Source organism: Lissotriton helveticus, chromosome 10, assembly GCF_964261635.1.
Source record: "Lissotriton helveticus chromosome 10, aLisHel1.1, whole genome shotgun sequence".
NCBI classification, from domain to species: Eukaryota; Metazoa; Chordata; class Amphibia; order Caudata; family Salamandridae; genus Lissotriton; species Lissotriton helveticus.
Window position 1 is genome coordinate 54,368,334 of NC_136071.1, and position 12,260 is coordinate 54,380,593.

Sequence of the window (12,260 nt, forward strand, 5' to 3'; positions counted from 1 at the left end):
ATGTTTGATAATTGCTGATGATTTAGTGCTACTTAAGCCGGATGAAAATCAGCCTCCAAAGGCTTCTGAAGGCCACAGCCCAATTCTCCGATGCAAACACCATGGAGACTAACCTATAGAAGTGCAAAATAATGATTCTGGGAAAACTACCAAGGAACCCACACCAGTTGCATATGGGCAAGGACAAAATTGAGGAGGTACAAGAATACAAGCATGTGGTGTGCTCCTAGACAGCCAGTGCTTTTCCAAACCACACCTGAAGCTTATGTGCCAGAATCAGTTGTTCTCATTGTCAACTTCATGCGCATCAAAGTAGTCACAGGGTCCTGCACATTTCTATTGCTTCTGAAAATAATTCAGGCCTAACTAGTTCCCACCATTGATAATTGAAGCAAAGCTTCAAGGGGGAGAGACTCCATCTTTTACTTGGCAGAATATTAAGCTCCAGCACAGCTGCAACTCAAATTCTGTCTAGTCAAGCAATCCATAGCAAGGCAGGCAACCTTCATCAAACTCAGCTACAAGGTGAAGAAAGCCATCAGAGAGACCCTGAACCATCACTTATGGACAGAAATCAGAGGTAGAGACCACTTTACAGCCAGAGATTTCCTCACCTGCTCCCTGTCCAGTAGGTCTGACAGAACAATGGGATTCTCTCTCCACCTACTCCCAAATCAAGATCCCGGTCAACAGGCATGTTAAAACTTCCTCACTGCTTGCAGACAAAAAAGCATTTGCACGGAGATGGCACACTTGGCTCAAATTGGTGACCTACTCCAAGCTAATACCTCAACCATACCTGGGCAATGCCATCAAAGCCCAGTTCAAACATCATTCCACCGCACATCGGAGATCTATCTATTCTGCAGAAAAGTTCCTGGGACCTTGGTTCATCAGATATGCATTTGTAAAGCCATTAACAAACATCCGCAATGGACCTAAATGCAGTTTCAGGGTCCAACAACAACCACAAGACCACCCTCATCACCACCACGAATGACATCTGACTGATTACAGACAGAGGAGCCTCTAAATCCTCCACAACATGAGAAATGAGTTGGAGTTTGAGACCTAGATGGGTACAAGATATAATTGACCTAAGTCCACACAATGTGAATATACCTAGGATGAATGAGAAGATAGGATGGTTCAAACCCATGGATATGCTCATATGATAGTGATTTATGAATGTTCTATTGCAGACTTTCTATTTTGATGTTTTAACGAGATATTTGTCTATTTCTATTACAGGAGGAAAGGAAGGGGCCCACTATTGGTTGGATGTTCGGACAGGGATCCCTACCCTTTTCTTCAGAATTACTTCTTCGTGGTGAAGGGTGCACAACAGATAAGACTTTTTGAGAAATTTTCTGTACATTTAGAATTTGGTTTGAAGACTAAATTTTCTATTTTGCTTAGCACTGTATTGATAATGGGGTATGGAATTAAAATATGCTGGTATGTGGAGCTGACATGTACACAGATATGAAAACATAGTAGGAATCTTGATTTGACCACTGGGTGTATTGAATGCAGTGTACCAGCAGGTGAAATTAGTTTCCAATGTGCATGTTGTTGTCCAGGAATGTCTACTGGAAAATGAAGTCCATCTTGAAACATCTTTCTCCCCATCCCTCTTTTTTGTCTTCCACTAGAACTGTACTGATTGACATCTTTATTAGCCTCATGGCACAAGCATTACGGTTTGCACAAGGATAGTCATCAACCATGTACACTAGTACAACAACAATGGATACACATTACGGCCACTCAGCTCTTTTGGAAACACATGCACAGTCAAAAAGCACAGAGAGTAGGTGTCATTCTATTATAACCTGAAGTGCCGTAATAATAATGCCCTACACAGCACAGCACGATGCACTTGACACTGCTACGTAGTTCGACTATGATACAATTAAAACATCCTTGAGGGGGAACTATATGATTGTCAATAGTGTTTGCAGCTAATAAGACTATCTGCAAGTAGTGTGCAAGTAATGTGCGATGTCATGCGCACTATGGCATCTATTCTTGTACTATGTAAATTTGCAATACTTGCCCGTTCCTCAAGAGGCTCTAGCACCTTGCTTCTTAAGCCAAAGAAATATAAAAAAATGAAAACCTACAATCGTACTTTCTCAGGTATTGCCCCCAGGATCTGGAACTCCCTTCTTCCGGAAACTAGACTGATTCCTTCTACTCTTGACTTCAAAAGGAAAGTAAAAACTTTACTGATGAACACCGCGATGAGTTAGAAACTTTTGCCCTTTCGTTTCCTATCATGTAACGCTGATTATGGCCTACGTGGCAATTGTATTACCCCATTGCCTACCTCTTTTATGTCTTTTTGTTGACATTTTTACCGAATGTTATGGTTTTTATCTTTGCCTTATATCATTATATCAGTCAATATTGCTTTATGGCATTGCCTTTTGGGTTTCACAACTCTTATGTATAGCACACTGATACCCACTATGGTCATGTTCGCGCTATATAAAACTTTAAAAATAAAAATAATAAATAAATAAATGCACCACAATATTCTAAGATGATGGCCACAGTAGTAGGACATATGCCTGACCCAACACTGTGAAGCATGAGTGACACTTTATTGCACTTTATGATAAATAGTTGGTCATCTGACTACAACATGGTTTCTCTTCATAAACAATAACATGTCATAATTGTGCATTTAGGCTCCTCTTGGGTAACATTTCCTATATGCATTAAGCCGTTTCTAGAAGGCTGCTTCAGAAATGTGTAAAACAACATGAATTGTTTCTAGTCCATTTTCTATGTTTGGAAATTCCTATGTATACTTGTGGTCTGCTGCAATTCAGTGGGTGATCAAGACTGTTTGCAGTCGAAAAATGTAACTGAAAATAAATTTTCAAACACCATGCATATTCCCCCTGAGTGTGCGCTTTACTTTGGGAGAAAAATCAATCAGCTCGGCGTGTTCCGCCGGCACAGCACACCACCTACCTATGGGCCTGGAGATCGGAAGGAGCACTTTTGTGGTGTAAAATATATATATATATATATATACCACCCCGGTGGCAGCTCCACTGCCGCACCAGACATAAGCAGCAAATGTGGCAGCAGTATGGTGAGATCCTCTGTCGCTTCGACCCCCCCGTGATAGAAACCACTGGGGGCAAAACAATGACAATTGCAATACAGTGGCATTCAGGGTGTAGTGGCGTCTGGTGGGTCTCTAGTGGCAAAGTGGGAGATGACTACCTGATCCAAACTCTCCACCAAGTACGGAGACTCCATGCGTGGACATCTAGTGAATGCAGCGAGAAAACACTATGGGGCCCCGGAGGCCATCAACAAGATGGTTGCTGAGTAGGAGCTCTACGCCAGAGCTCCCCGGCTGGGGATTACCAAACCTGTAGATATCCCCCTGTTTGCCCGGCCTTCCACCTGGATTGTAACCACCTAACCTACATTTTCCACCGGATCTCACACTTACCTGAGGGGATGATTTTCAGGGACTCCAGGAGCTCATCGCCTGTTTCTCTGCTCCTCACCAGGACCGAGCCCGCCTAAGGGGACGAGCGGCAACTCCTCCACCTCCAAACAGACAGGCTCACCATCGGACTCGCTGCTCCACTGCCGGAGTGTACTTGTTTCTGGGGTGAGGGTGTTTTCCGTTTGCACGTCTGTTGCTCCGCTCCCTGACAGCTCCACTGTCGGACTGTACTTGTTTCTGGGGTGAGCGTGTTTTCTGTTTGCACATCTGTTGCTTCGCTCCCTGCCAGGTTTGCACCTGCCTAAATGAGGGAGCTGCTTCCCCCACCGCCAGAAAAACAGGGACCATGTCATTGACGGCTCTTCCCTGGTGCCTGTGACCAAGGCACTCCTCTCCCCTTGTTGGGGAGGGATCCAGCATCTTATGTCCTGGAGTCTCAGTGACCCCGCTGAGAGAGTCCACCATGAAAATGGGAATCACACATAACTGAGGACTGAGAATGATCCCTGTCCCACCCAGCCGGACGCCAGACACAGTTACTTCCCCGTCTCCATGCTGTGTCCCCTACCCCCTCCACCTCCGCTTCCCTCCTTCATTTTTTGGCTACCCCCCTTTTCCCTTCCTCTCTCCTCTGAATTCCTCTCCACCTACCTGCGTTATCTGTCCTTATGCCTATGCTCCGTTTAATTCTCCCTCCTCTCACCACTTACATTACCCCATTACACCTCTACTCACCATTAACCTAAGATTGTAACTTGTAACTGGTAACTGTAACAATGTGAAATTTGTAACCTAGGTAACTCTCCTCATGTAAAGCGCTCTGATACCTCCAGGTCTAGCCAGCGCTATATAAAACTCAAGTAAATAAATTAATAAACAATATATATATATATATATATATATATATATATATATATATATATATATATATATATATATATATATGTATATATATGTGTATATATATAATATATATACACACACACACTCACACACACACACACACACACATATATATATATATATATATATATATATGTACTCCAACCTGTCCCTGAACGCACTTTACGTGCAGACACGTAACGGGGACTCCAAATGACGCCACAGCCAGTCTGAATTTAAAGGTGATAATCTTTTATTGGTGCATGCAGGGTGCAAAGCCTAGTCATACGCGTTTCGGGCACCGGCTGTGCCCTTGCTCACTGATATATATATCAATCCACATTTGCCACGCAAATAGACCTGGACCTTTGCAGGGCGGCCAGTGATACTGGTGCGAGGCTTCCAGGAAAACATAAAGTCCAATCCCCCTTTCCTTTCAAAGAGGCACACCGGCTCTGGCTGGGTTGCAATTATTCATTTATTTAGTGAAACAACACGAAGGCAAGAGGCTTCCTTGTCCCAACGTTTCTGCTTGTGAAAGCCTTGGTCACGGGAGGCAGTCTCTGTATTTTGAATTCCACCCACGTGGTCTGCTTTTAAACAGGGTGGGCCGTATTCTCTTTCAGAGTGCGCAAAGGAAAACTTGAAGGCTTTGAATGAAAAAGAGCATTCAGTGCTCCGACTTCCTTGTTTTAATGCCCTTTCCAATGCGCAAAAATAATGTCAGCTTCATTGCACAGTTCGAAATGTTAGTAATTCACTCACTTGATTAAAAGCAGCCCCAGCCTGCATTTTAGGATATGCATCCTTCTGCTCCCAAACTCGCCAGCACCGAAAACAGGGGGCAAGCAGGTCAGGTTCAAACAGTAAATCAATCCACATTTGCCACGCAAATAGACCTGGACCTTTGCAGGGCGGCCAGTGATACTGGTGCGAGGCTTCCAGGAAAACATAAAGTCCTGGTGCTGGCGAGAAGGATGCATATCCTAAAGACTTTCACAAGCAGAAACGTTGGGACAAGGAAGCCTCTTGCCTTCGTGTTGTTTCACTAAATAAATGAATAATTGCAACCCAGCCAGAGCCGGTGTGCCTCTTTTAAAGGAAAGGGGGATTGGACTTATATATATTTATATATATATATGTACCAAAAGCATAACATATCAAAAAAGTAAACCACTGTAATTACAACATGCACACAAAAAACATTGAAAATTATAAATAATATTTGTCTAAATAAAAAAATTATTAATACATATAATTTTCCCACTACAACTGAAACAAAATAAAGAAATTCTGATACTAATAATATATGAAATGTTCTACTCCCATTTCACACAACACAACAGTTATAACATTTTTACATCACATAAAAGTAAAATGTACTACTCAAAAGTAGATACAATATTATATTGCAGAGAACTAAAATTGATTATTCCTGCTACAATTACCCCTTAAAAAAGGAAAAAATCCACATGTAGGAAATGGGAACGTAAATGGTGGAAATCTAAATCAGAAGAGGATAAACTTATCTATAAAACAGCATTTAGGAAGTATCTAAAAAACAGTAATATTGTTAGAAGGACCCATATTGGGGACAAAATATGCGCTGCCAAGTATTGCTCAAAAGAGCTTTTTAAAATTCTAAAAGAACTCTCGAATCCAAACACATGCAGCTCATCACTCTCCTCATCCCAGAGGCACTGTAATATTCTTGCAGAGTACTTTGGACAAAAGATTAATAATATCTAGAATTCCTTCCCAAATAATGCAACACTGATAACATCAAACCTTCCGACAAAAAAAGCTATTCCCCAACATCCTATTTTGAAATATTTTAACTTTGCTACCTCTGATCATGTGCAGGTCCTGCTAAAAATGATTAAAGCAGGATCTCCGCTGGACCTCACCCCCCCCCTCCTTTATGATATCATTACATTGGCTCCTGCCTTGTTGGCCCCTTTTACAGACTTATGTAATCTCTCATTAAAGTTAGCGACTCTTCCACTCAAATGAGAGCCAGCATAGATTACACCCATTCTTAAAAAAAAACATGGCTGATCCTATGGATATTCTAAATTACAGACCCATATCACTACCTTCTCTCTTCTCCAAAATCTTAGAGTAATTGGTGAATCACCAATTAATGTTTTATCTAGAATCTAAGGGCCTGTTGGATCCCTATCAGTCTGGCTTCCTGGCCGCTTACCGCATGGAATCGGCTCTAATGGAAGTCACTGATATTATCAAACTTGCCTTAGATAATAGGCCCTCAGCCATTCTTATTCTCCTGGACTTATTAGCGGCGTTTGAACCATCTCCCATCAGATCCTGGTACAGAGATTAGGGGAGATGAGTATCATTCGTAAAGCTCTGTAATGGCTGGAAACCCTTTTATCAGAGTGCACCCACTCAGTGCAGTTGGACGCCTTCACCTCAAAATCCATGGTTGTAAACAAAGGGGTGCTACAGGGAGTGATCTTGAGTCCCACTCATTTTAATATCTATGTGTCCCCCCTGGCGAAGCTCATCAGGTCTTGTGGCTTTGACACCATCTCTTATGCTGGTGACACTCAATTGATCATCAAAATGGATTCTAATCCAACACTCACCAAGGTTACATTAATGAACTGTATGTTAAAGATTGCTGCAAAGATGACTGCAAACTTTCTTCAGCTTAATTCAAATAAGACAGAGATTATTTTTTGGGGGAAAGCTCATTCAGTTTGATCTTCAAACTGGTGGCCACCTGAATTGGCACCACCTCCAATACCAAATAAATACGTAAAACATGTAGGTGTTCTATTGGATGATAATCTCTCTATGAAGGGGCACATTGAAACCATCTCTGGGACTTGTTTCAGCCTAATTTGCACACTTAGAAAGGTGTTTCAGAGGCATCTATCTCAAGGAGAGTAGGCCCCATTGCATGAATATCCTTCTCCACATTAGACTGCTGTTGGTCAAACTGATCCTCCCAGTGAGCAGCCAACAGCTGTCCTCCTGCATGTGTGGCTGTCTACCATGATCAGCAGTTTACCCTGCAGGGAAAGAGGTGTCATCCTGGCAGTTGTATGGGGTAGGATGATGAATGGGAGATACCTGTTCCTCTCCAGGAGTGTCCTCTTCCTCAGATGATTGTGAGAAAACCAGAGACATACCTTCAAGGAGTGGGTAGGAGTTTGTGTAGAGGTACCTGTTATTTGAGGGCTATGTGGATGTGAGTATTGCATAGGCAGAAAAAACATATCTTGCTGACTGAGCTAATGGCTGGTGTTTGGCAGTTTGCAGAAGTGACTTAGCACGAACACTGCTGCCTGGCCTTCGTGAGGATGTTCATTGTGGGGGCAACAATGTCCTCCTTAGCCAGGTCTTCCTCCTACTCCTCGATCCACTTCTGTAACTCCTTCTCCTCTTCTTGTCTAGGAGTGCTGGCTGGTGACACTGTTGCTTGGAGGAGCTTGGATTCTGTCCGTAGACTGTGCCCTGTCCTCCACTTATAGACATTCAGACATCTGGACATTCAGACATCAGACATCTAGTGCAAATGTCCTTTGTACCAAAAAGAGGAATATTTCAACAGTTGAAGTACATCAAATACAATAAACAATGTTCTGCAAATAAATATTAAAGTTAACACCATGTGAGAATAAAGAAACATCAAATTAGGGGTTGAACTCTGGATGGAATTCTTTATATCAACATTGCAAACTCACCAGCTCAGACACAGAAATTACATTTTTGGAGTTCCATGTTAAATCAATTGTGGAACACGAATCATTGTGGTTTGTGGGTTGAAAGCATTTCCTGACCTACCAGCTATAAAGATATAAATTATGTTCAATGAATAGTGTCAGATCCCTAAATGACATTGCGAACACCAGTTCTGACATTTAGGGATATACATAAGAAATAAAAATAAATATCACCATTAAAATGGCTTCGAAATGTGTTATACTTACAACATTGAACTAAGCTACTAATGAATGTACTAATTATGTGATGCAAACACTCAAAGCATGAACTTATCTGACTGATAGATGGTAAAGGGCCAAATAACAGCTGCTCATGATGACCCCTGACCGTTTTCAATATTGATGTTCTCAAGGTGGAAACCAGGTGCTGTTGTATGAGAGAAGCAGACAGGAGAGCAAAACACACATACAAGAAGATGCTATTTATGTGGTTTGAGTGCTCATTGTGTGACCCATGTAAAAAATGATTTTGACAGGGGCTAACAGACATTTTATAGCTCTACCCTTACATTGGCAAGTCTAAAGACAACATTATAAAACAATATATCATATCTAAAACAATAGCATTATATGTTGAGCATGCTCCCAATGGGGATGTGTGACAAAAGACTTACAGCTATTCTGTCAATAATAATTAAAGAGATTAGATTTGAAACAATCAACCAGACTTCTAACTTACCTGTCTCTGCCATCTGTCTGCTGTGTGGTGCCCGTCTGGGTTTTGGTGCACTGCTAGGAGCAGAATTCAGTGCTGTGGCAGGAGGTGAATGTGGCAATAACACAGGGGCTTGCAAGGGTTTAAATGGACATATGACTATATAATAGTGTAACAGTATAAATATTACAGTTACATTTGACTAAAAGTAAAAGCCATTCCAAACTTCGTTCTTAAATATAGTATTAGGATTTATTAAAACAAGTAATCTAAATCCTCTATATTGTGTTAGTCAGAATGTTAGCCAAAAAACATACTTGTGTACGTACGTGGGGTGCTTAGTTTAGTCTCAAAACACTTTGTTCCTATAAAAGACCTTAAAAGCAGCATATTAATCAAGTTACAATATTCAATTTCTCTTATGAAAACAACACATCCTATAATTAAAATTCAAATCCAATGACATTTCAAAGGTACATTTATATAATTTCCATAGAAAAAGACTCACATGTAGTGCAGACATAATAAAGTGCTTTGGTAAGTTTTAAAAGTTTTCTGAATTTTAATAAAGGAAGAGTTATTTGAGTCTAAAATAGAAAACGCATTAACTGTTTCCATTGGAGTAAAAAAAGTAAATCCGCTCGGTCCACAAGCAGAAAAATGCAGTGTCATAGGTGAAAGAGCATATGAGGTTGGGCAGTTTCCAGTTCCATATATGCTCATTATCACCAAACCAAATGCACATGTATTCAGATTGTAGCCTGAATGTCCAAATGCCGAAAGCCCCAAATACTTTGAGTACAATTTACTAAAACGGCACCTGTTGGGACAAGGTCTTAGAACGAATAGGCCAGACAGATTTGAGGTACTTTGCAACTGAGAATACAATGCAACCCTATACTGATAAATTCCCAAGGAGCAGCAAAGAGGCACAATTCAGTGCTTGCATTGCCTGATGTATGTTGGGCAAAACCGTTGTCATTCGTATCTTCTGGTTTCCTACACACTGTGCAGAGTTTGCTACCTTTGGTTGGGCCCTTTCACTTGGCAGTAATAGTTGCAAGTGGTAGGGTTCCCAAACTGAATCTTACATATAGAGATTTCATGAATGGCGGGTCAATCACATCGAGAAAGGTCTCGAACTTAGGAGTTAATTTCATCTCTAAGAACCTACTAGTACGTGTGCAAAGGTTGGTAGTTGGGTCATTTTCCTTTCTTTATTATTCCAAGAGGTCATCTTCACCAACTTAGCAAAGGAGGAGGTGATAGATGTAGGGTGATTGCAAAGATCGATCAGACCCCAGGTGAGTAGTATCTGTTATATATATTTCAACCATGGTAATGTCACTGCTCCTTTTTGTGTACCCAAAATATCCCTAAGTCCCATTGTGTATGGTTCCAGCTCATCAGTCATTCAGATCCTCAACCAGTAAAAATAGTTTCAAGCCTAACTTTTGCTGTTATGGATTTCATGTCCAGATCCACTTTAAAAACGAATGGGTACTTTTGAGGAATTTCAATACTGCACTCAAAAATCAATTTTCTGCGACCTTTAATGGGTAAACATTACTGTAACCCCCAAGTTCTGATCCAAAGACTGTGGCAGCGACTGCTTGTGCACTCCAGATTTCCAAATGGGGTGATGCAGGGTGAAGAGAGGTATATTTTGCAAAGCTCAGGTTGGCTGACCAGGATTAATCACTGTATAAGCAAATTCCCAAATAGTCAAAATCTAGCACTCTCTCAAGATTCACTCCGTCCAAACTTAAAACCCTTCTAAAGTGCCTGAGCGGATGGAATGCCATAAACTATGTTTTCCTAGTTTTGATGACCAAGCTGTAGGTAATATTGAAAACATTAAACCCGGGAAGTAAAGTCGCAATTCCTTTGAGACTTTTTGACTTTAAGAAATTGTTGTCTGCAAACAAGAGGTCTGGTGTTTTTATGCCCCCTAAAACTGGTGCGTCATTTTCAAAACCCAAAAGTTAATCTACTTAGCCATTAAGAATAATGAAAAATAGTGTAGGGTCAAGAATACATCCTTGTCAAACCCCTTTAACAACTTTTATACTTTCTGTTGTTTCCCCGTTAGCTCCCCATCTAATTTGAGCATAATTGTCAGTGCGAAGGCACACTAAGATGTCCAGCCAGTAAGGGAGTTGGCAGCCCTGCTTCTCTTAGGATGCACCAGAGTCTATCTCTGGGAACAATGTCAAATGTGACTTTTAGGTTGGCAAACACTACATGAAGACTGTCCCTATTGATATCCAGCACTAAAGATTTCGTGTACCATGCTCTCTTTGTAGTGGAACCCCGCTTGAAACTGGGAGAGGATCTTGTTATCTTCATGCCAATAAACGATCCAAAATTTGTTTGCTGAATATTTTCTGAGCTCTATCAATCAGCCTTACACGTCGATAATTTGCTGCGTCAGATTTTGAGCCCTTCTTGAAGCAGGAGCATTCTCTGCTCCTTTCCAGGTAACAGGTATTTGGGCATCAGCCATGATGGCTTTGGCAATACGATTTACATAGAGTGCCCAGATATCATAATCTGTTTTAAATTGATCAGCAGGGATCTTGTCCATCGCTGTCGGCTTTCAGGGCACAATTTCATGCTTGTTACCATGAGGGAAAATAATTCTATATCATTGCTTCCTCAAAATCATAGTACTTGAGACAGATAGATCAATGTCTAGTTCTATAGGCAGCCCTTCAGATATAGAGGTATTGGAAACAGCAGAACCAGAGAAGTCTTCATGATAGAGAGCTTGAAAATGGTTAACCCAATCCAGGGGTAAGATATTATTCTCTGGCCTAATTATATTTGTTCTGCCACTATGGCTGATCATATACAGGAAAGCTATCTCAGTTGCATTGCACGTTCTGCCCTGTGTGTTTCCCTGCTGCAATTGGAATGACTCCTACCCCAGCTGAAGCTAACAGTTTACTCAAAATAGTTCTGTATGAAAAGAGTATAAAATATATACTTATCTAAGGTAATAATGTATAGGGCTTGGGTTAGAAGATGTTTTTCGGGATTATGTATGTGAAGTGTGCCTCACAATGAAGATATGAGTAAAGGACATATATGAGTGAGTCATTGCAAGTTCACTTTTATTGAGAGAGAGATAGAGAAAGAGAGAGAGGAGGAGAGGGTTAGATCATCCTTCCTGGCTCCACATAAATCAGAAAGAGGAAGCCCAAACAGCAGAGGACAGCATCATTGAGGGGGATGAGATTCAGATGAGATCTATTTGGCCCTTGATGACGAAATTTAGCCAGCTGAAGTGTGGAGAAGGTTTCCTACACCAACCTCTACTCATCTTGTGTCTTCTTTTTAATATCCCCGTGGTGCAGGCATTTTGCCCCAAGACATTGATAAAGTGTGTCGCCTCCTGCAGTAAGGCTGCCTTCTGGGTTCCAAAAAGGGTGAAAGAGACATCCCATTTAGTTGGGTTTAGAATTTTACAAAATACAAGGTCTATCTCCTA